Raw genomic sequence first — 24,046 nt, 5'->3', positions numbered from 1 at the left:
AGCTGCCCACTTAAACCACAGCCACAGCAATGCGATATTGGAGCCATGTCTGTGACCTACACCACAGCTCACAGCAATGCCGGATCCTTAACCCACTGAGCAAGGCCAGGGATAAAACCTGCATCCTCATGGATACTAGACAGGTTCCTTTCTGCTGAACCACTATGGGAACTCCCCAGACCAGCTTTTCTAAAGCCAAAGATACTGTAGTTCCACCCAGAAGCAGGAAATATTGACCACTTAATAAAACAGAGGTCCTCGTAAATCAAATATAATAAAAAATGTTTTTTAATAAATAAAACAGAGCTTCAGAGGGGACTCAGGCCCTGGCGTTGCCTCCACACCTGAAGCAAATCCCTTGCCCCACTGCCGTCACTTTCCATATCTGTAAAATGCCATCAATAATTCTTGAGCCTTTACTGTATCAAAAGCATGTTATACTTTTAATATTATATAAAATATTATATAAAAATTACTGGAGTTCCCGCTGTGACACAGTGGGTTAAAAATCTGACTGCAATGGCTTGGGCTGCTGCGGAAGTGTGAGTTTGAGCTCCAGGCTACTGCAGTGGGCTAAACGATTCAGCATCGCCACAGCCACAGTGAAGGCTGCAGCTGCAGCTTGGAATTAATCCTTGGCCCAGAAACTTCCATATGGCATGAGTAGGGCCACAAAAAAATAAAATAAATAAAAATTAGATAATAAAATTATAGAGCTGAAAATGATCTTAGATTCTCTAGTCCAATGTCTTTGATTGGAAGACTGAAAAACACGGCCAAAAGAGGGAGGTGACAATGCAGAATGTCATGAAATTAGCTCCTGGACTTTAAACATATGCACTGAAAAATAGCCTGCTGTTGTTTGCCAGCATGCCTTTTTTTGGTTTAGCCTATGCTTGGTAATAAACCCTATTGGCCAGGAAAGCAACTTTCTTTCTCCAAGGAAGGAATTCCCCTCACCCAAGAACTATGTTTTCAGAAATACTTCCCTTTACTAAGAATTCAATGGTCTTGTAATAGAGCCTGAGTCACCCAATACCACATGCCTCTCTTAAAGGAACAGGATGAAGCTTAGCAGGCTGGAGGTAGAAGTAGCCCTGTCTTTGACCTAAGCCTGGCTGTGCCCAAGCCTTAAGAGCTGTGAACAGGAGAGATTGTTAGGAATTTCTTCTCAGAACAAATCTAGTGTTTCCCAGATTATAATGTAAACGCATTAATTTATCATTCATTCACCTACTTACAGGCATTTATTAAAAGCTCATTTTTTTTTTTTTTTTTTTTGCTAAGCTGCTGGGAGCTGATAAGACTACTACAATGAGCAGGACCCAGCCTTAAGGAGCCAGCAGTGTAAACACCCATGTACAGAAGAGCACCTTGGGGACTAGATTGGAGGAGGAGATGGCCAAGCAGCTTCGGTTGGGGTTTAAAGAATCAGAAAATTGTCATAGAGGAGGTGATACTTGAGCTGAGCTTTGGGAGATGAAGGTTATTTACTAGGTGGAAGTAAGGCAATTACCTGGCCTTCAGATAAAAAGTGAACATGATGTCTGGGGGAAAAAAGGAAATTTTTGGTTTGCATTGTATGAGGAAGCATCAACCAAAGATGAGACTGGGAATTTAGGTAGAGATCAGTGAAAAAAATTATATGACAAAGGAAGAAGTTTAAATTTTATTTGGCAGCTCATTGGAACCTTTGAGGAGTTTCAATAGGGAAGTAACGTGATTTAAACTGCATTTTGTTGTTGTTGTTGTTGTTCTTTTTTGCCTTTTCTTGAGCCTCTCCTCCAGCATATGGAGGTTCCCAGGCTAGGGGTTTAGTTGGAGCTTAGCTACCGGTCTAGGCCAGAGACACAGCAACTCGGGATCCTAGCCGCGTCTACAACCCACACCACAGCTCACAGCAACACTGGATCCTTAACCCACTGAGCAAGGCCAGGGATCGAACCTAAAACCTCATGGTTCCTAGTCGGATTCGTTAACCACTGCGCCACGATGGGAACTCCTACACTGCATTTTTAAAAGATGGCTCTAATGGCAGCATGGAAGATAGAATGGGGAAGAGGTGAGAAGAAGCAAGACTCAAGGCAAAGAGGCTCTAGGAGACAACTACAAAAATTGAGGTGATGCAAGACAGTTGACTCAGTCACTTCAAAAAGTCAGTGGAGGAATTCCCGTTGCGGCGCAGCAGAAACAAATCTGATGAGGAACCAAGAGGTTTCGGGTTCCATCCCTAGCCTCACTCATTGGGTTAAGGATCTGGCGTTGCCATGAGCTGTGGCATAGGTTGCAGTCGTGGCTCAGATCCTGAGTTGCTGTGGCTGGCAGCTGTAGCTCCGGTTCGACCCATAGCCTGGGAATCTCCATATGCTGTGGGTGTGGCCCTACAAAGCAAAGAAGCAAAAAAAAAAAAAAAAAAAAAAAAAAAAAAAAAAAAAAGGCAGTGGAGGCATTTCCTGGTGGCCTAGCATTTAAAGATTCGGTGTTGTCACTGCTGTGGCATGGGTTTGATCCCTGGACCAGAAACTTCCACATGTGGCAGGCACAGCCAAGAAAAAGTTGGCGGGAATGATGAAAGAGAGAACTATTTTACTTTCCAAAAGGCTTTAACTGCATGCAATGTTTGGACCTTGTTTGGATCCTGATTCAAACAGACAGCTATAAAGAGAAAATTCAGAAGACAATCAGAATATTAGATGACATTACAGCATTCTTGTTAATTTTGTTAGGTGTGAAAATGCTACCATGGTAACAGAATAAAATGGAATACTGAAGTGTTATGGGGGAGATGTCACAATGTCTGGATTTATTCTTAAACACTGTAGAAATAATAGATGAGGTAGCTATGGCAAAAAGTTAATTGTTATTCGATCCAGATGATGGATATGTAGGAGTCTGTTATACTTTATGTATATTTAGAAATCTTCAAAATAAAAACCTAGCATTTTAGGCAAAGGATAATGAGATCCTAAATTAAAGAAATTATAGTGAAAATAGAGAGAAGAGAGCTATAAGAGATAGTAAAAAAGGCAGAATTAACAACACTCAGTGACTGGAGTTCCTGCTGTGGTGCAGAGGGTTAAGACTCCAACCACAGCAGCTTGGGTCACTGTGGAGGCATGGGTTTGATTCCCAGCCCATAGCAGTAGGTTAAAGGATCCAGTGTGATCACAGCTGTGATGTAAACTGCAGCTGTGGCTCAGATTCAATCCCTGGCCCAGGAACTTCCATATGCTGCAGGTGCCGTCATAAACAAACAAACAAACAACAACAGGAGTTCCTGTTGTGGCTCAGTGGGTTAAGAACCCGACGTTATCTCTGTGAGGATGTGGGTTCAATCCCTTGCCTCACTCAGTGGGTTAAGGATCTGGCATTGCCGAAAGCTGTGGCTTAGGCCTCAGCTGCAGCACTGATTCGACCCCTGGCCTGGGAATTTCCATATGTCACAGGTGCAGCTGTAGAAATTTAAAACAACAACAATACTCAGTGACTGGTTATAAGTGGTGATTGAAATTGAAGAATGGAAGTGACTTCAGGCTTTTGCTTGGGTGCCTGGGTAGATGGGAAAGAGTTTACTATTTCAGGCATGTGGAATTAGACTTTCAGTGAAACACTGAGTTAGTGCTGTATAGTAGGCAATTGGACCCGTAGAAATTTAAAGCTCAGGAGAGGGCCAGGGGCTGGTGGTGTGGATTTGTGAGCTTGGGTGGTGATTCATACCACTGGAAGAGCATGGCAGGTGAAAAGGGAAGATGGCTGAGGAAGAAGCGTAAGGCTCACTTAACATTTAAAAAGTGGGGATAGAGGAGTTCCCGTCGTGGCGCAGTGGTTAACGAATCTGACTAGAAACCATGAGGTTGTGGGTTCAATCCCTGGCGTTGCTCAGTGGGTTAAGGATCTGGCGTTGCCGTGAGCTGTAGTGTAGGTCACAGACACAGTTCGGATCCCGCGTTGCTGTGGCTCTGGCATAGGCCGGTGGCTACAGCTCCGATTAGACCCTTAGCCTGGGAACCTCCATATGCCATGGGAGCGGCCCTAGAAATGGCAAAAAGACAAAAAAAAAAAAAAAAAAAAGTGGGGATAGGAAGAACCTGCAAAAGATATTGAAAAGAATGGCCCAGTGGAAATTAATCTGACTAGAAACCATGAGGTTTCGGGTTCAATCCCTGGCCTCACTCAGTGGGTTAAGGATCCGGTGTTGCTGTGAGCCGTGGTGTAGGCCGGAGGCTGTAGCTCCGATAAGACCCCTAGCCTGGGAACTTTCATGTGCTGCTGATGCAGCCCTAAAAAGACAAAAAAAAGAATGGCCAGAGGGGTATGAGGAAAAAAACAGGAAAAAGTTAATTTCTGGAGAATCTGTCATGAAACAGAGTCAGGGAGTTCCCTGGTGGCCCAGGGCATTAAGCATCTAGCATTGTCATTGCTGTGGCTCTAATCAAATGCCCCAATTTAAAATAGTAAACTCATTGGATTTAGCATCTAAATGATAACTGCCAAAGAACTTCCAGTAGTGTATAATGTGAAGAGGGGAGAGTAAGTGAAGCCTGGAAGGTGAGGGAGGGCTGGATGGTCCTCACAGGAGGAGGGAAGTGACTAGAAATGGTTGGCAAATGGGCAAGCTCTGGTCCAATGGGATGATCAATAACTTCTGGTCAAGAAGGCTCAGTAGAAATGAATTTTTTTTTTTTTTTTTTTGTCTTTTTGCCTTTTCTAGGGCTGCTCCCCTGGCATATGGAGGTTCCCAGGCTAGGGGTCTAATTGGAGCTGTAGCCACCGGCCTACATCACAGCCTACACCACAGCTCATGGCAATGCCAGATCCCCAACCCACTGAGCAAGGCCAGGGATGGAACCCGCAACCTCATGGTTCCTAGTTGGATTCATTAGCCACTGAGCCATGACGGGAACTCCAGAATTCTTGAGGGGGGGGGAACCCATAAGTTTTAGTTAAGGCAAGGAGGAGAAGGGTACATTCTGCAAAGAGAAAGAGATTAAGAATGTAGGATTGGGGGAGTTCCTGTCGTGGCTCAGCAGTTAATGAACCAGACTAGGATCCATGAAGATGTAGGTTTGATCCCTGGCCTCGCTCAATGGGTTAAGGATCCAGTGTTGCTGTGGCTGTAGTGTAGGCCGATGGCTACACCTCAGATTCAGCTCCTAGCCTGGGAACCTCCATATACCGCAGGTGCAGCCCTAAAATAGAAAAAAAAAAAAAAAAAGAAAAGAAATAAAGAGAAAAAAGGAATATAGGATTGGGAATTCCCATTGTGGCTTGGCAGTAATGAACCCGACTAGTAACCTTGAGGATTCGGCTTCAATCCCTGGCCTCACTCAGTGGGTTAAGGAACCAGTGCTGCTGTGAGCTAAGGTGTAGGTCACAGACATGGCTCGGATCCCAAGTTGCTGTGGCTGTGGCTGTGGCCAGCAGCTGCAGCTCCAATTTGACCCCTAGCCTGGGAACTCCCATATGCCACAGGTGCAGCCCTTAAAAAACAAAACAAAACAAAGAGCCAAAAAAAAGTATGGTTATCTGAACATTATTTATAATATCAATAGAGTGGCTAATAAAATTATGATATATTCAAATAATGGAATATTACACAGTCATTAAAATTAGGTACATTTATGTGCCATTTCTTATGAACATATGTGCCAGAGTGCTAGAAATACTGAATTATATTAATATCAAATGATTTAACAAAGATAAGGCAAGATTTGTGAGTTAAAACCAAATGGTTGGAAGGAAGAACATCATTCAGCAGCTGGTAGGAGGTAAGAAAGGTTACTCAAAGAATTTACCATATTCCATTGAATTTCAGATACCATTGGTTATAAGATGCTTCCTGATTTCAGAGATATTAAAATGTGAAAAACATATATCTTAGAACTGACCAAATATACTATGTTTAGGGGCAGAAAATTGTGCATAGAGGTAAATGGGATGAAGGGAAATAGAATATGAAAATCATCAGATAAAGTAAACTAAAAAGGAAAAGTGTTTTAAGGTTTACAGAATAAAATTATTTTATACCTAGTGAAAAGGAGCTTTGAGCAGGGATGTAAGATGGCCACAAAAACATGCACTTAAGGTCAATTTTGTAAGTAAAGGAAGCAAGCAACTCTCCCTGCTAGTCTGGAGACTGCATATTAGTAATAATGAGCTTTAATTCATTTACATTTGTGAGATTTATTTCTCTCTTTTACCTTAAGCGGAGCCAGGTTTATAATTTTAGCTTCTGCTTCTCCTGATTTTTAATTTTTAAATTTTTTTAATTTTTTTTGTCTTTTTGCCTTTTCTAGGGCCGCTCCTGTGGCATATGGAGGTTCCCAGGCTAGGGGTAGAATCGGAGCTGTAGCTGCCGGCCTTTGCCAGAGCCACAGCCGCGTCTGCAACTTACACCACAGCTCACGGCAACGCCGGATCCTTAACCCGCTGATCGAGGCCAGGGATAGAACCTGCAACCTCATGGTTCCTAGTCGGATTCGTTAACCACTGAGCCATGACGGGAACTCCTGCTTCTCCTGATTTAAGAAGGAGTTTGCAGCTGAAGAGAGAGAAAAAGGAGTCGAAATAATGGATTGATGGTGCTCAAGGAGAAGGTCAAATGTCTACATTTTTCGTGGAAACAGAACATAAGGAACTGAAGACTTCCCGTAAAGAGTGTTCTGTATCTCTTCCCATCTTGTTCAAAGCAGCCTCACAAGTTAGGAATTTGGCCAGCTGTCTATGGGGAAGTGAGCTTTAGAAATGTCAAGCATTCTCTCTCTCTCTCACACACAGACACATACACACTCACAGATTTCAGTGCTTAGCAATACACCATACATATACTATTTACTTACACAGCTTATTACTTATTTTCAGTTATTTCTGTCCTGGTAAAGTGGGAAGCATTCGAGAAGGCAAACTGCTCTATGACTCACGGTGAGTTCAAGACAGGTACCCAGGATCACTGCCACCAGCAGCTATGGTATCTAGAACATCATCAGAAGGGCCTCACATTTGATGTAATTACTTACCATAGACAGAGGCATCTGACCAAAAGCCAGAGGTATAGCTCTAGGCAAAATGTACTGGTAAATGAATTTACCTCAAAGGATGTCAGATCTAGAAGGAAGCCCAAAGAATATCTAAGCCCTGAAATTCCTAACCTTTGTCAAGCAACAGACTCACTCTGAAACATCTTGGGGGAGTTCCTGTTGTGGCGAAGTGGAAACGAATCTGACGAGTATTCATGAGGATGCAGGTTCAGCATCTCCCCAGGTCCAGCATCAAATTCTGTATCTGTTACTTCGTTTTTTGCTTTCTTCTGCCCATTATGCTATCCTTTCCCTCCCTGTTCCCACCTCCTCACTCCCATCCCCATTCCCACCTCCTCCCTTCATACCTGGCTAACTCTTGTTAAACATTCAGAATTCTGGAAGAATGTCATCTCTTCCAGGAAGGCTTTTCTGACACATCCTTTCACCCTTAGGATGGTAGCCAAACAAAAGCAATAGCGAAGAAGTATAGAGAAATGGACAATTTGAAAGTGCTAAGGAGAAAGAATCTGTAGAACTTGCTAATATGAATTAAAGGTAAAAATAAATCACAAAGATAATACAGAATAAATACTGAATTTAAGAATAAGAATTGGTAACAATTTGGAGTAATTTCACATATATTTTTCCAAGCTTTATGTCATCTGCAATTTTATTTTATTTATTTATTATTTATTTACTTGCTTTTTGGTTTTTTTTTTAGGGCTGCACCTGCAGCATATGGAAGTTCCCAGGATGGAGTCAAATTGGAGCTGCAGCTGCCAGCCTATATCACATCCACAGCAACTTGGGATCTGAGCTGCATCTGCAATCTACACCACATCTCATGGTAACGCTGGATCCTTAATCCACTGAGGCCAGGGATCAAACCCACATCCTCATAGATACTAGTCAGATTTGTTACCACTGCACCACAACAGGAACTCCTCATCTGCAATTTTAATAAGATGAATCTTCCATACCTGCCAAACATCTGCCTTAGACATCCCTTTTCTAATACTGCTTTATTGATCCAGGGACTTTAACAACTCTCTTCTTGCTGATGCACCAAGTTTAAACTCTACTTTGCTTTAAAGGCCTTCATAGCTGGTCCAGCCCTTCCCATCAACGAGACCCAGTCATGGTCAGGCTGGCTGCTTCCTCCTCCAGCACAGGTCTTGCTCACTCCTGCTTTTAGCACTCTTGCCAATTCCTTGCCTAGGGCAGTCTTTTTCCCTAGGCACATCTCAGGGACAATTCAAAGCTCAGCTTCAAGAAACCCTGCCTCCCTGTGTCCCTTGAACTCCTGAAGCCTTCATAGTTGATAGCATCCAATTTAGCACTTAATTATATATGTGCATCTACCATAATTTACTGTTGTCTTAGTGTGTGTTAGTCATGTTTCCCCCCACTAGATTATAAATTTACTGAGGGTAGGAATCAGATTTATAGTTCCTTAAGATTATAAGTTCTGAAATCAAACTATGCTCAAACACTGGCTGTCCTACTTTCCAGCTATGTGACATTGGGCAAATGGCTAAATTCTCTGTGCCATAGTTCCTAATATTTAAGAAGGACATAATAAAAGCACCTATCTCAGAGTTCCCTGGTAGCCTAGTGATTAAGAATTTGGTATTGTCACTGCTGTGGCTTGGGTTTAATCCCTGGCCCAGGAACTTCTGCATGCTGCAGGCACGGCACCCACCCCACCTCAAAAAAGTACCTGTCTCATAGGGATGGCCATAAGGCTAAACGAGGCAACTCATAATATTCCTCAGCAGATGCTTGGCACACTGTGAGAACTTAATAAACAGTAGCTACTGCTATTACCCTCCACATTGCTTAGCATATCACGAACTGAGTAGATGCCTAAAAAATAATTTTTGCTGATTTAGGAGGTTGCATATAAATTTCAGATGCCTAAAAGAATCAGAAACTCTTGTGTTGAGGCATAAAGGGTGTATTTAAACAGGCAATAATTATTTTTATTTCATTTTTTATAGTATCTTTCTGATGAATTGTCTTTTATTATTATACAGTAATCCTTTTTTTTTTTTTTTTTTTTTGCTTTTTAGGGCCACACCCTTAGTATATGGAAATTTCCAGGCTAGGGGGCAAATTGGAGCTACAGCTGCTGGCCTATACCACAGCCACAGCCATGAGGGATCCAAGCCACAGCTGCGACTTAACCACAGCTCACAGCAATGCCAGAACCTTAACCCACTGAGTGAGGCCAGGGATCAAACCTGAGTCCTCATGGATGCTAGTCAGATTCATCTCCGCTAGGCCACGACAAAGACTCCAACTTCCCCAATTTTAAGGAGCATCTCATTATTGCCTGCATGTATTCCCCCACCTGGGTCCTGGGGACCAGGTAAGAAAAGCAAGAGAATTATCTCCTTCACTTCATAAAGAAACAGGGGATGAGCATTAGATGACAAGATAAAACTCAGATGCCTGGAGTATTATGGGTGCCAAGTACCAGCCATCTGCTAAGAACCCATACTAAAGAGTCCCCATTTGGAGTTCCCGTCGTGGCACAGTGGTTAACAAATCCGACTAGGAACCATGAGGTTGCGGGTTCGATCCCTGCCCTTGCTCAGTGGGTTAAGGATCCAGTGTTGCCGTGAGCTGTGGTGTAGGTTGCAGACTCAGCTTGGATCCCCGAGTTGCTGTAGCTGTGGCCTAGGCTGGTGGCTATAGCTCCAATTGGACCCCTAGCCTGGGAACCTCCATATGCCACAGGAGCAGCCCAAGAAATGGCAAAAAGACCAAAAAAAAAAAAAGAGTCCCCATTTATGTAGTTTTTTGTTCTGGAATGTGTGTACCTCAAGGAAGCAAACATAAATTACTATATTGGCCTGTTGGTAGTTGAGGCGACAGTATGTCTGGCAGAGTAAAAGACAATAATAAAGGTGAGAAGAAAGTAATTAAAGACCCAAGGCTGTGCTCTAGACACACACTATTATTACATTTTATATTATACCAATTACCATGCATGCCCCTCCCCACAACACTTTACAAACTAAATGGCTTCAATCAGCTTATTTGGAGGAACCAACCTCTTAAGTCCCATGTGGTCCCTGGACAGCATCCTGGTAAAATCCAGGTTACTACAGAGAAAAAAATTATTGTGTGGGGAAGGGACAAGACTGCAGCAGATAATACTACCTAGACAGTTGTGGGAGGTGTGTGGGATCCATACCATTGTAAAAGATCATAGAATGTGAATTTCTGTGTAAAAAAAAAATTCTTTAGGGCTATTCCTCTTTTTTTTTTTTTTTTTTTTTTGCCTCAGCATATGGAGGTTCCCAGGCTAGGGGTCTAATCGGCTCCAGCCTATGCCAGAGCCACAGCAATGCCAGATCCAAGCCGCGTCTGTGACCTACACTACAGCTCACGGCAACACTGGATCCTTAACCCACTGAGCAGGGCCAGGGATCGAATCCGCAACTTCATGGTTCCTAGTCAGATTCATTAACCACTGAGCCACGGATGGGAACTCCAGGGCTATTCCTCTTCTTTTAGACATAAATATTTTCCAAATGAAAGATTAAAAGATAAGAGCTGGTTGAAAAACAGAATTGATTTATTTATTTTAGGATGTGATGATAAGACAAACGCTAGAAGGCAACTGTTCTGAATCACGATCTCATCTGCTAACTGTTCCCTTTGTCCAAAAACTCTTAAAGTGATGGATAAGGGGCCAGAGCAAGGTAGGAATCACATGCAGATTTGATGGGAGGCCAAGGTGTCAGGAGAAGAGTGAGTATCCCCAGCTTCCAGCCCAGTTCTTTTACCACCTAGCTCTGCCTCTTTGGACAGGTTACTCCACTTTTCTGATCACTCTACATTTCTTCATCAGTAAGATGACCAGTGAGGGACAGGAAAATCATCTCTAAAGCTCTTTCCTTTTCCACCACTTTATGATTCTCTTGAGCCTGAGAAAATCTATACATTGTACTGCATTATAGATTACTATTTGCCTGATCTTTCTCTCTCCCTTTCTCCCCAAACCTCCCAACATGCACACACTGTTCTTTTCTCTCTGACTTTCACTGCAGAATATGAAAAATATTGGCTATAACAATGTTTTCCCCCGGAGGTGTCTAGGAGGCATTTGAAACTATAAAAATTTAATTTTATAGCTTCAAAGAGACGGGAAGGATGAGGACACTGAATGTCTGGCCATGCAGAGCTATCTAAAGGCCATTTCCCTACACAAGCTGAACAGTTGTTCCACGTAAAGCTAATGATTATAACTGCTTCTCTATTTCCTTTCAAATGGTTCCTTAGAATTAGGATTGCTCTAAAGTCTCCATAATTGTTTTAAATCACTGGGTCTTTCAATACCATCCCCTGATATAATTTCTGAGTAGACAGTCAGCATAAAAAAGGACTAGGTCAGCTCTCTTTGTGTGTCAGTGCTTGGCAGCCCAGCTCCTCTGGGATGTGTCTCCTGGCATGCACCCAGCCTATCAACAATAAAAGCTTCTCTTTGTGCTTCCAGTAGGTCATAAACAAATCTCAATCCCACCTGTTTTCTGAGAAGAGCTTTAACCATGTTCTTTACTTCGGGTTAAAAAAGAGAGACAGGATTGTTGCTTTAGGAAAACAGGTTTTAAATGCACCTTAAGCAATTGTTCCTTTTCATTGTTCCCGACTCCCAACATTTAGATGTGTAATTGGAGTTGCAGTCCCTCTAGCTGCCAAGTTTCTGAGACTGGATTGCTTTCCTACTTTATGTTAATGGCTCTTTTGAAACTGCTCAGTCCTAAGCAATTCTCCTGGGTAAGGAAGGTGTTAGCTGTGGAAGAAGAGCTCATTACCTGAGTGGCAGGGAAGGCATACCCTTCAGTAGGGCAACACCACACAAGGAGCAGGGACTAGGCCACAGCTTCAGGAACCCTAATAATCATTCTCAGAAGGTGAGAGGGCCAGGACTGTTGGCCTCTGTGGGAGCACTAGGCATCCAGGCTAGTATTAAAAGAACAAAACAGAGTTCCTATTTAGCTAAACAAGAAAACAGTCAATCTCAGTTGCAGCCCAAACAAGTTAGATTTCTTAAACACTACTCATCAAAACCTCCTCTGAAACATCAAGCCTCATACTACTGTTCTGAGGTAAACATTAATCCCGTTTTCTGGCAAGAAGCAGAATGAGGTTAAGCACATTATTTCCTACTGCAGTCAATGCTGGAATTAAAGAAATCTGAAACTCTTCTCAAACCTATATAAATTTCAGCTGATTCATCACTGAGTTCTTATGAGCAAACGTATTTCCTGAAGCATTAAAAATGGAAACAGAGATTTTTTTCCCCTCTTCTCTGTCAGGTTCCACTGGCCATGAAAGAAACCCAGAAGGACCAGAAGTGAATGTTACCAAAGAAAGTCTCCTATCTATAGGGGTATGAAGGGAAACATACTTCTGTGTTTGTCTATACTTCCCTCTCTTGTAATGCCAAACTCTGCAAGAGAATTGCGCACACGTTCCCATAATACAGATATGTACAAATTTCCCCTTTTTATAAGAATACCAATAGCTCAGCCTAATGAACTCACTTTAGCTTGATTACCTACTTAGAGCCCCTATCTCTAAATAAGACCACCACCTAAGATACTGGAAGGTAGGACTTCAACAAACGAATTTTTGGGGGGTGGGGTGTGACAAATAGGATTCCTAGGGAAATATTCTGAATGGAATTTAGCATGTTCTGTGTTTATTAAGACTTGCCCTTGGGATCCACTCCTGGGAAAGTGAGGAAAAGGAAGCAGGCAGGATTAGGCAGAGGGATGTCGAATTGTCTTGCAGGCCTCACAACTGCCTTAGTCGACCCCACAGGGCTCTCCAGAGCAAGAGTGGTCCTTCCGAGTTGTACTAAAATTGGGCTGAGATGGCCAGGGCTTTATACTGCCACATCAGTCAGTCATTGGACCTAGTCACCTCAGGAAGTGGGATGACGTGGGCAAGGCAGCTCTTTACAGCTGAGGCAGTCTGAGGGGCTGAGAGCTGACAGCATCTGCCAGCAGTACTCCCAGGAGCCAGGGCAACAAGCCCTCAGTAAAGGGACATTTGGGCAGTGCATCATAGAACCCACCTCACTGGCTACGAAAATGGAATATGGTGCATGTCTTCTGCAACTTGCTTTTCAAAAACTTTAATGAATATTTTTAAACATATTCCAAAGTAGAGAGAACAGTATAATTAACTGCTATACAGCCATCATCTAGATACTTCATTTTTTTTTTGTCTTTTCTAGGGCCACTCCCACGGCATGTGGAGGTTCCCAGGCTAGGAGTTGAATTGGAGCTGTAGCCGCCGGCCTACGCCAGCCAGAGCCACAGCAACGCAGGATCCAAGCCGCGTCTGCAACCTACACCACAGCTCACGGCAACTCCGGATCCTTAACCCACTGAGCAAGGGCAGGGATCGAACCCTCAAGCTCATGGTTCCTAGGTGGATTCGTTAACCACCGCACCACGACGGAAACTCCCTAGATACTTCAATTATTGACATTTTGCAACACTTGCTTAATCTATTCCTGTCTCTTTTTTGATTAAAGTAGATTTCATGTCATTTCACCCCTGCATACTTTAATGTCCATCTCTAACAAGTATGAACATTCTCTACATAACATCAATAGCATGATCATACCTAATAAACTAACAACAATTTCTTGGTCCATAATTAGATTTATCTAATTATCTAAAATTTTTTTTGCTGTGTCCGTGGCACAGAGAAGTTCCCAGGCCAGGGATCAAAGCCATGCCATAGCAATGACCTAAGCCACAGCAGTAACAACACTGGATCCTTACTCTGCTAGGCCACCAGGGAACTCCCAATTTTATCTTTATAATCAGTTTGTTTTAATTAGAATCTAGACAAAAAGAACACATTATTTTGGTTGTCTCATTTCTTTCAATCTAAAGGCATTCCTTTTCCCTTTTATCTCCTTGCCATTTGTCCTGCTGAATAAATAAAAGAATGTGGGCCATTCTTATTTGCTGCCTTTTTTTTTTTTTTTTTTTTTTTTTTTTTGGTCTTTTTAGGGCCGTACCCATGGCATATGGAGGTTCCCAGACTAGGGGTCCAATCAGAGCTGTAGCCGCCGGCCTAAGCCAGAGCCACAGCAACGCGGGATCTGAGCTGCGTCTTTGACCTACACCATAGCTCACGGCCAGGGATCCAACCCACAACCTCATGGTTCCTAGTTGGATTCGTTAACCATTGAGCCACGATGGGAACTCCTACCCTCCATGTTTTCTGTAAATCATAAGTTAGCTCTAATGCTTACTTACATCCAGGTTCAAGAATCATAGGTAGCACTTGTGTGCTTCACACCATACCATAGTAGAAAGCACAAAATTTCTGGTTATTCAGCTATTGTGATGCAAAGAATCATCAGCTGGTTCGGGTTGTGACCACTTGACCCTCCATTGTAAAATTCTCCATCAAAATTAATGATAAATAATTGCTACTTTATTTTTCTTTTCTGGCCACACCCCTGCATATGGGAGTTCCAGGGCCAGGGATTGAATCTGAGCCACAGCTGCAGCAATGCCAGATCCTTAACCCACTCTACTGGGCCAACCCACACCACCGAAGAGACAATGCCAGATCCTTAACCTGCTGTGTCACAGTGGGAACTTCTGCTGCATTATTATCAACTGAAGTCTACACTTGACTCAGCTTTCCTTAGCTTTTACATAACATCTTTTTCTGTTCCAGGATCCCATCCATAATACCACATTACATTTAGTCAACATGTCTCCTTGGGCTTTTTTTTTTTCTATGACAGTCTCTCAGACTTTGTGATGACCTTGACAAGTTTTGAGGAGTGCTGGTCAGATATTTTGTAGACTGTTCATCAGTTGGGGTTCATCTGATGTCTTTCTCATGATTGCTCTGGGGAATGTGGGGCTTGGGCAGGAAGACCATGGAGGTAAAATGCAATTCTTATCACATCCTATCAGAGGTTCATGCCACCAACATGACTTATCACTGATGATGTAGCCTTGATCGCAAGGTTCAGGTAATGTTTGTCGGGTTTTTCCACTGTGAAATTATTCTTCTCCTCCATCTTCATACTGTGCTCAACCCACACTTAAGGAGTGGTAAGGTATGTTCCATCTCCTTAAAGGGAGAATTTCTACATAAATTATTTGGAATTCTTCTGCATGGGGACTTTGTCTATTCTCCTCCATTCATTCATTCATTCATTCATTCAATTATTTATTCATATCCTTATGTACCCACAGATATTGATTTTATATCTTGGGATTTAATCCAATATTACTTTATTTATTTGTGCTCAAATTTGTTCCAGCTTTGGCCATTGGGATCTTTCAGCTGGCTCCTGTGTTCTTTTGACATAACTCCATTTTTGTGGGGTTTACTGGGCACTGCATTACTTTCTGGCACTGCAAGATGCCTCAGGATCACCTTATATATTTCCTGCCTTAGAATCAGTCATTTCTCCAAAGAGTTCTTTTTTAAAATTATTAATTTAATTATTTTTAATTTTTTATTACTCAATGAATTTATTACATTTATAGTTGTACAATGATCATCACAATCCAATTTTATAGGATTTCCATCCCACACCCCCATCCAAGGAAAATGTTATTAGAAATACAATATAGGTGTGGTTGTTACTATTGGAGCATATATACACACATATTTATTAATATTTCTATATGTAACCATTGCATATATAACAAGGTAAAAATGGGTTCACACTGATGTCTCCAACTTTAATCCATTATCATATGGATCATTTTGGCTTCCTTCTCTTGCTTGTCTGTTTGTACCCTCCAACTCCAACACTAAGAAAGAAATCTGGCTCCCACCATCTGCCATCCATTTTTTTAAAAAACAATGCTCCTGGGGAGTTCCCATCGTGGTTCAGTGGTTAACAAATTCTACTGGGAACCATGAGGTTACAGGTTTGATCCCTGAGCAAGGTACTCAGTGGGTTAAGGATCCGGCGTTGCCGTGAGCTGTGGTATAGGTCGAAGACGCAGCTCAGATCTGGTGCTGCTGTGGCTGTGGTGTAGGCCAGCAGCTACAGCTCTGATTAGACCCCTAGCCTGGGAACCTCCATATGCCGCAAGTGCAGCCCTAGAGAAGACAAACAAACAAACAAAAAACCCGAAAAACAAAAAGATGCTCCTTCACATGATGCTGCACTAGACTCTGAGCTCCTAAAGGAATGAAACCATATATTAATCTTTGAGTCCCAGATAGTACCCAGCACATGCTTGTGCCTATCACTTTCTCCTTTACTTAAACTCTCAGGGAACATTCAGGCCCATAGATAGGAATCATTTGCTTGCTTTTCCCTTAAGATCCACTTTTTTGTTGTCTTATCAGATCATCAGAATTTCTGAAGATAGGGGCTCTTCTGAGTCTCCAACTTGTTTGCTTCAGGTCTTGCCTTTCTTCTTATTTCAATCATTTGGATTTAGCAATACAGCTTTAGAATGTGGTAACCTTAGTTCTACTTGCCTAGAAACTTGATGGGTCACTGTGTCTGGCTATTGCCCCATGAATCCATACTCTGTATCTCACCTCTCTGCTCAGCCTCGACACTTAAGACATAATGAGTTGTATCATCTGGGAAAGGACACTTGACACTCAAGTCCTATCAGTTACCAAATCCTGAAAATCTGCCTTTAAATCTCGCACATTGGATTCTTCCTCTCTGTTTGCACTGCCATCAGCCTAGCTTGGATTTCATCAGCCTCTTGGATCATTTAAAATCAAATGTCCATCTTTAAGTGATTTTGCTGCTAGACCATAGGGTAATTAGAAAAGAAGTAAGAGTACTGTAAAGTCTGTTTTAAAATAAGAAAAATACAATAAGATACCAGTAGTAAACTGAACCATGGCATGGAGTCACACATACAAAAAATTTAATGAAGTGAATTTCAAAGAGTAATTGTGCCACGAATTAGCAAGTTAAGAGTCTAGATACTTACACTGCAACACAACAATGGGAGGAAAAAGTATGTATACATGTATGTGTAACTTGGTTCCCATCCTGTACAGCGGAAAAATAAAAAATAAAAAAAAAAGAAATAAAAGAAATTAATTTAGTGAATTGTGAGCAGCATTTAAAAAGTAAAATAGGAGTTCCCATTGTAGCTAATTGGGTTAAGGACCCAACGTTGTCCCTGTGAGGATGTGGGTTTGATCCTTGGCCTGGCGGGAGTAGGTTGCAAATGCGGCTCAGATCCAGTGTTGCTGTGGCTGTGGCATCAGCCATAACTTCAGCTCTGATTCAGCTCCTGGCCTGGGAACTTGCATATGCTGCAGGTGTGGCTATAAACAGGAAAAAATAAAAATAAAAGTAAAATAGAATAGAATTTTAGATAGAAAATACCAGATGATACTATGCAGAGTAAGAGTATTATTCTGTTTTGGATATTTAATATGAATGCAAAATGTATTTTTTACAGTGGTCAAATGTTGAAAACAAACATTGAACTAGTGGTATTCTATGTATTCTGTTAAACCTAAATGTTAATCTTGATCTATATTTAACAAGAAAAAATATACCAGAAAGCCTATAAAGTATTAGAACTCAGACTTCTTGGTTTGGAACTCTGGCTGTAATATTCACATGGTGATTTTCAGCAACTTACTTATTTTGTGCCTCAATTTTTTCATCTATAAAATGGAGATACAGTGCATATCTCTGAGAGTTACAATGAGAAATAAAGGAGTTAGTACAAGTAAAGCACCTAGAATATATATTTATGTTATTTATTTATTTATTTATTTTGCTTTTTAGGGCCATACCCTCAGCATATGGAGGTTCCCAGGCTAGGGGTCAAATCGGAGCTATAGCTGCTGGCCTATGCTACAGCCATAACAGCACTGGATCCAAGCCGCCTGTGTGACCTACGTCACAGCTCATGGCAATGCCAGATCCTTAACCCACTGAGCAAGGCCACGGATCGAATCTGCAACCTAGTTCCTAGTTGGATTCATTTCCGCTGCACCACGACGGGAACTCTTCTTATAAATATTCTTGAATCATTTAGTAATAGAAATCAGGATTTTAAAATTCCATTTTTCTAGCAATTACCATTCTAAGTCAGATTATAGTCTTCTCACACATCGGCCTATCATCTATAGATTTCAATAAAGATTTATGAATAATCATCTCAGAATCCAAAGGCTACCTACAGATGTTGTTATGAGAAAATTATCCTGTCCTCGAAATTTGCTTAGTACCTTCACTCTTAGACATTGCTAGATATACCCAACATTCTAAGATACGGATGGTATCATAGCTGTCCTATGTCAAATGGCGAACATAATTTCTACCAAGTCTTGTGTTTGAGGGTATATGCTGTATGCCCACATTAAAACAAATTTTTTTTAAATTTTTTGCTTTTTAGGCCTGCACTTGCAGCTTATGGAAATTCCCATGATAGGGGTTGAATTAGCGCTGCATCTGCTGGCCTATGCCACAGCCACAGCAACCCAGGATCCGAGCCACATCTGCGACCTACACCACAGCTCACAGCAATGCCAGACCCTTAACCCACTGAGTGAGGAAGCCAGGGATCAAACCCATGTCCTAGTCAGGTTCCTTACTGCTGTGCCACATCAGGAACGCCTATATGCCCTCATTTAATAACACCTGTACTAGTACACATCACTGAAGATATAACTTCTTTCATTTATACAAATATACGAGAAGTCTAGCAGCATGTCAGTAGCACGAAGATTGCCTATGTTTCACTGAAATTAAATGGCAGATGCACTGCTATTTGAGAACGCCTTTCTTAGTGGGTTCCTAGTAAATGTTTAACAGCTATCTCTCAGAGAGAGAGAAAAAGCCCTGATTTATAATATTCGCCAATTTCCATGGTGAAAATGCTCCTTTCATGACTAATTTCAAGCTACCAATGTGATTATCACTGAATAAAGGGCTGGGAAAAGGTGCATAAAATCACTTTTCAGAAGCCCTTACAAACAGACCAGAGCATACCACCTGCATGTAACCATTTCATGTTTTTTGCCCAGTGTATATGGAAGAATGAAAGCGTTTCAAATTAAATATTTTTAATCATCAAATGTTTCTTCGTTTTCAAATACCAATTCAGTGGACTTGTTATGCAAAGGGAAAGGAAATATATTTTTTTTTTTTTTGGTCTTTTTGTCTTTTTGTTGTTATTGTTGTTGTTGTTGCTATTTCTTGGGCCGCTCCCGCGGCATATGGAGGTTCCCAGGCTAGGGGTTGAATCGGAGCTGTAGCCACTGGCCTACGCCAGAGCCACAGCAACGCGGGATCCGAGCCGCGTCTGCAACCTACACCACAGCTCACGGCAACGCCGGATCTTTAACCCACTGAGCAAGGGCAGGGACCGAACCCGCCACCTCATGGTTCCTAGTCGGATTCGTTAACCACTGCGCCACGACGGGAACTCCAATATTTTTATTCTGGAGTGAAGATTTTGAGACAATGTAGCTCTAAGGCACTTAACTGCCCTTTGGAAAATGTAAAACATCAATACTCTACGGATAGTTCTTTTAAAAGGCATCTTTTTCTAAATTAGAATTCAGACCAAACAGCCCCCTAAAAATGATCTCTCCTTCTTATCAGATAAGGAAATGAGAAGAGGAGATTAGATGAATGCTTTATCTGAAGACTAGCAGCAAGCCTGCCTCACACTGAAAAAGAACTGCCAGGTTGAATGGATTGGGTTTGCAGAGCCCAATCTGAACCATCCATCTATAGACTCCACTAGGTGTTATTACACTGAAAAACCTAGATTTGGGGAACTGCAAGGATGAGGAATTGCAGGGTTCTGGAGGAAAAGCCAACCACAGAAGGAACACCTTGAATTTCAACTACCCTGTAAGGGGACAGAGGGACTCCTGAGCCCAGACTCTTCACCTTGACACAATGATGTACAACACAAATTATTCCCACATGAAAAGCATTCTCGGAGTTCCCGTCGTGGCACAGTGGTTAACAAATCCAACTAGGAACCATGAGGTTGCAGGTTTGAACCCTGGCCCCGATCAGTGGGTTAAGGATCTGGCATTGCTGTGGCTGTGGTGTAGGCTGGCAGCTACAGCTCCGATTCGACCCCTAGCCTGGGAACCTTCATATGCCGCGGGTGCGGCCCTAGAAAAGACAAAAAGACACACACACACACAAAGAAAAGCATTCTCTATTATATAGAATACATGGAGCAGCAGTTCAAAGTAAAATGCTGGAGCAGGATAGGCCCAAGTTTGAATTTTCATTTTGCCACTTGTTAGCTGTGAGAGACCTTCGTTCGGCACATTATTTAACTTCTCTGAACCTCAGTTTCCTCAACTGAAGAAAAAAGCGAAATAATTGTACATACTTCCCAGAATTATTTTGAGGATTAAGTTAAATAATACATATAAAGTACTTAGCCTTGATTGAGTGCTCAAAAATTAGTAATAAAGACAATCATAAATAATCCTTCAATCCCACTTAAAAAATTTTTTATTATAGTTGATTTACAATGTTCTGTCAGTTTCTGCTATATTCAGTCCCACTTTTGGAGGCTAGATGCCTGAGGTTAAGTAGATATTATGTCATCTTGACATCAATTTCTTCTTCTAATTCTCACCCCAGAGTTGTATTATTTCCAGGTAAATTCAGAGCTAAAACTGTCTATGACTGGGCAGAAGTTACACAGGAAACAAATTTTTTTTTTTTTTTTTTTTTTTTGGTCTTTTTAGGGCCACACCCATGACATATGGAAGTTTCCAGGCTAGGGGTAGAATCGGAGCTACAGCTGCTGGCTTGTGCCATAGCCTCAGCAACACCAGATCCAAGCTGCATCTGTGACCTACCGAAGCTTACAGCAACTCAGGATCCTTTAACCCACTGAGCAAGGCCAGGAATCAAACCCACATCTTCACGGATACCAGTGAGACTCTTAACGCACTGAGCCACAATGGGAACTCTAAGGAAACAAAATTTAAAGCATGCATTTGTATAGGATGGTTTGAGTAAGTGGGTTATATTGATTGTGAAGTTTAACAGCTGATGTTTCATTTCAAGAGACAATGTCAGTTTTTTTCTGGGAAATAATGCTGACATAGATCTCTATCAGAATCTTCTGGACCCCATGTGAAATGGTGCCATCATTTGTACCATGGCTTCTGTGGTCACAAAGCTGTCAGCAAACATCAAGGGGATCGTTCTACCTCAGAACAGGAAGTCATCTAAATCTAAAAAAAATCTTTCTTGTCTGTGTTCCTAGTCTCAGACTCTTTATTGTCCACTTGGTTAAAGCTGATGACGCCAGACCAGAAACCTTATTTTAATTAAACCATCCCGCAGTGTCCTCTTAGTGCTCCACACTGAGAGAACTGGCATTCATGAGGAGAAAGCTGAGGATGAACTCTTTGTGTGAAGTCTCCATTTTACACTGTTTTCGCCGAACACAAGATGGACTGTTTGCAGCAGGACCACTGGGGATAATAGGTGCTGGATTTTGTGCAGTGATTTCTATCTCTGGTATTTCTGGCATTGATTAAGGTTTCAGGCAAACAGAGGCACTGGGGACCTAGCAACAATCACTAGGGAGCTTCCTGGTTGCCAGCAACAGTAAATACCACAGAGACACAAAGAGTCAACTTTTCACGTATGCACGTGAAACCTAGAGCCTGGTTTCTTATTTCAGATACAATAGAGTCCTCTAGGTAGAACACAACAGCTTCCCCTTTGCCCTCTTTATATTAGATTTGTTAAATTTTATACAGAAACACACACTGCCAAGGAGCCTATGTGACCATATTGCTTCTAAATTTGTCCAAGAATATTTATAGTCTAACCTCTCTCTTAGCACAGTCCTTTTTTTTTTTTTTTTTTTTTTTTTTTTTGGAGAAATGGAAAGAAACAGTGTTATACATCTGACTTGGGAATTTTAAATAATGTATGACTTGTTTAATGTGTTTGTAATTGCCAGTATTCTCTAAGAGTTACAACTGATTTCCGCAATTTTGAAAATATTCAGGAATATTATCTGAAAGATCTTCTCCAAGCTTATTGTCTAATCGTTTTCTTTAGAAAAGATAGAAGCACTCAGAATATGAAAGAGCACTGGCAATTCAAGATTTTTTCATGACTCATTCAAGGAAATTGCATAATATCCTTTCTTTGTAAACCTCACACATTCTTCTCAAATACCTTGCTATTTTCTTCATTCTATCCCCTTATCCCTGTCTCTTTTCCGATCCTTTCTATGTGCCGTTAACTTTTCTCTCTTTTTTCTAAGGCTATAAAACTCTCTAGGGTATAGTCATGTGGTATGCAAGGTGATAAGGGAAAACTGAACTACCCCCAAGCTTGCTAGTCTGTCTCCTAGCAACTGTATGATACGTTGCTTAGCAACAAGAGAGGTGAGCCTGAAGTCTCTCTTTCATATTCAAAAATACCGAAATCATTTAAAAATATTAATACTAGACTTATTTGTTAAAATATACTAAATCCAGAGACAATCTTACAATGAGGAGAGACTTATTTCTGGCCATGTTATCTTGAGTAAACCTCTACATCTCTTAAAATCTTTATACTACATAACAGATTGCTGTTCTTTATAAGCAGATGAAGAAGAAAAATCCACAGCCTTTTCTAATCCTTTCTCTCAACATATGCATAGTCAATGTTTAAAGGAAATGATCTTTTAGGCTGAACAGATGAAGAAAAATGCAGACTTTTCTCTCTTACGTACATGTGTAAGAGATTTTTAAGTCTAAAAGAAGATGGAGCAATGTTTCCCAAAACACCTTTTTCAGCTAGGCATCATTGGGAGTTGTTTCTTTCAGGATTATGACTGTCTGGAGGGTAATTCACTGTAAATTTATTCAGAGGTTATCAGAATGTATAATAACTGAACGAACCACCCCCAAAGTATTAAAACTCTTTAGTTCCAAATGGTAAATTATTAATTCTAAGATAATACTACTTACTGAATTAGACCTACTGAATCAGACTCTTTAGTGCAGGAGCTAGAAATCAGTATTTTTATTTTATTTATTTATTTATTTATTGTCCTTTTGCCATTTCTAGGGCCACTCCTGTGGCATATGGAGGTTCCCAGGCTAGGGGTCTAATCAGAGCTGTAGCCGCCAGCCTATGCCAGAGCCACAGCAACTCGGGATCTGAGCCTTGTCTGCAACCTACACCACAGCTCACAGCAATGCCGGATCCTTAAACCCACTTGAGCAGGGCCAGGGACCGAACCCACAACCTCATGGTTCCTAGTCGGATTTGTTAACCACTGAGCCACGACAGGAACTCCCTAGAAATCAGTATTTTTAACTAGCACCCTATTTCCTTCAGCACATTTAGGAAACACTGGTGTAGTGGGTGATTCCAACGTTACAAAGGTTTATCTTCTACTATTTTGGCTCTTGGATTTATACATGTAACGCTTAAAAGGAGACTTCAAAGACCAAGTCCTAAATATTCTGCCATATCCTCCCCTTGAACTAGGCCCTTTGGCTAAGAAAATTGGGTCATTTTTTCATTCTGCAAATATCTATTAAGACAATTTTGAAATACAATTGACAGAATTTAGTGATTATCTGGGATTAACTTAAGCCAGTTATTAATATACATAAAGTGCTAAGAATAATGCCTGGCACATAAAAAGTATTACATGAGGTTATTGTTTTTTTAATCTAGCTTGGTAGACTAGAAAGATGATGACAATAAACTGATACTGAGAATATGAAATAATTGAGAGTACACAATACTGAGGATGGTAATGGAGAAAAAAGTAACTAATTTCATTTAGATATATTGAGTTTGAGATGCCTGCAGGTCATCCAGGGGGATTAAAAACCAGAAAGAAATATAAGTCTCAAAGATGACAGCATGTTGTAGAAGACAATTAAAAAATAAATTCGTATTTTTTTGTGTGGCTAGCCCTACATAAAAATGGAGTCATAGTTCATCAGTATTTTACTTCTAACAATATCAAGGCATCTATAAACACTTTTGGAGGCAGTAAGAAATTTTT

General features: G+C 41.3%; 1 protein-coding gene across 1 annotated transcript in view; it reads right to left on the bottom strand.

The window, feature by feature from the left end:
* The window catches only part of LOC100127131 (tubulin alpha-1C chain), a 116,268-nt gene that overhangs the window by 38,683 nt on the left and 53,539 nt on the right, over window positions 1-24,046 (bottom strand). The window lies entirely within an intron of this gene.

The sequence above is a fragment of the Sus scrofa genome, chromosome 5 (genome assembly GCF_000003025.6).
Source record: "Sus scrofa isolate TJ Tabasco breed Duroc chromosome 5, Sscrofa11.1, whole genome shotgun sequence".
NCBI classification, from domain to species: domain Eukaryota; kingdom Metazoa; phylum Chordata; class Mammalia; order Artiodactyla; family Suidae; genus Sus; species Sus scrofa.
This window is presented reverse-complemented; position numbering and strand designations above follow the sequence as displayed.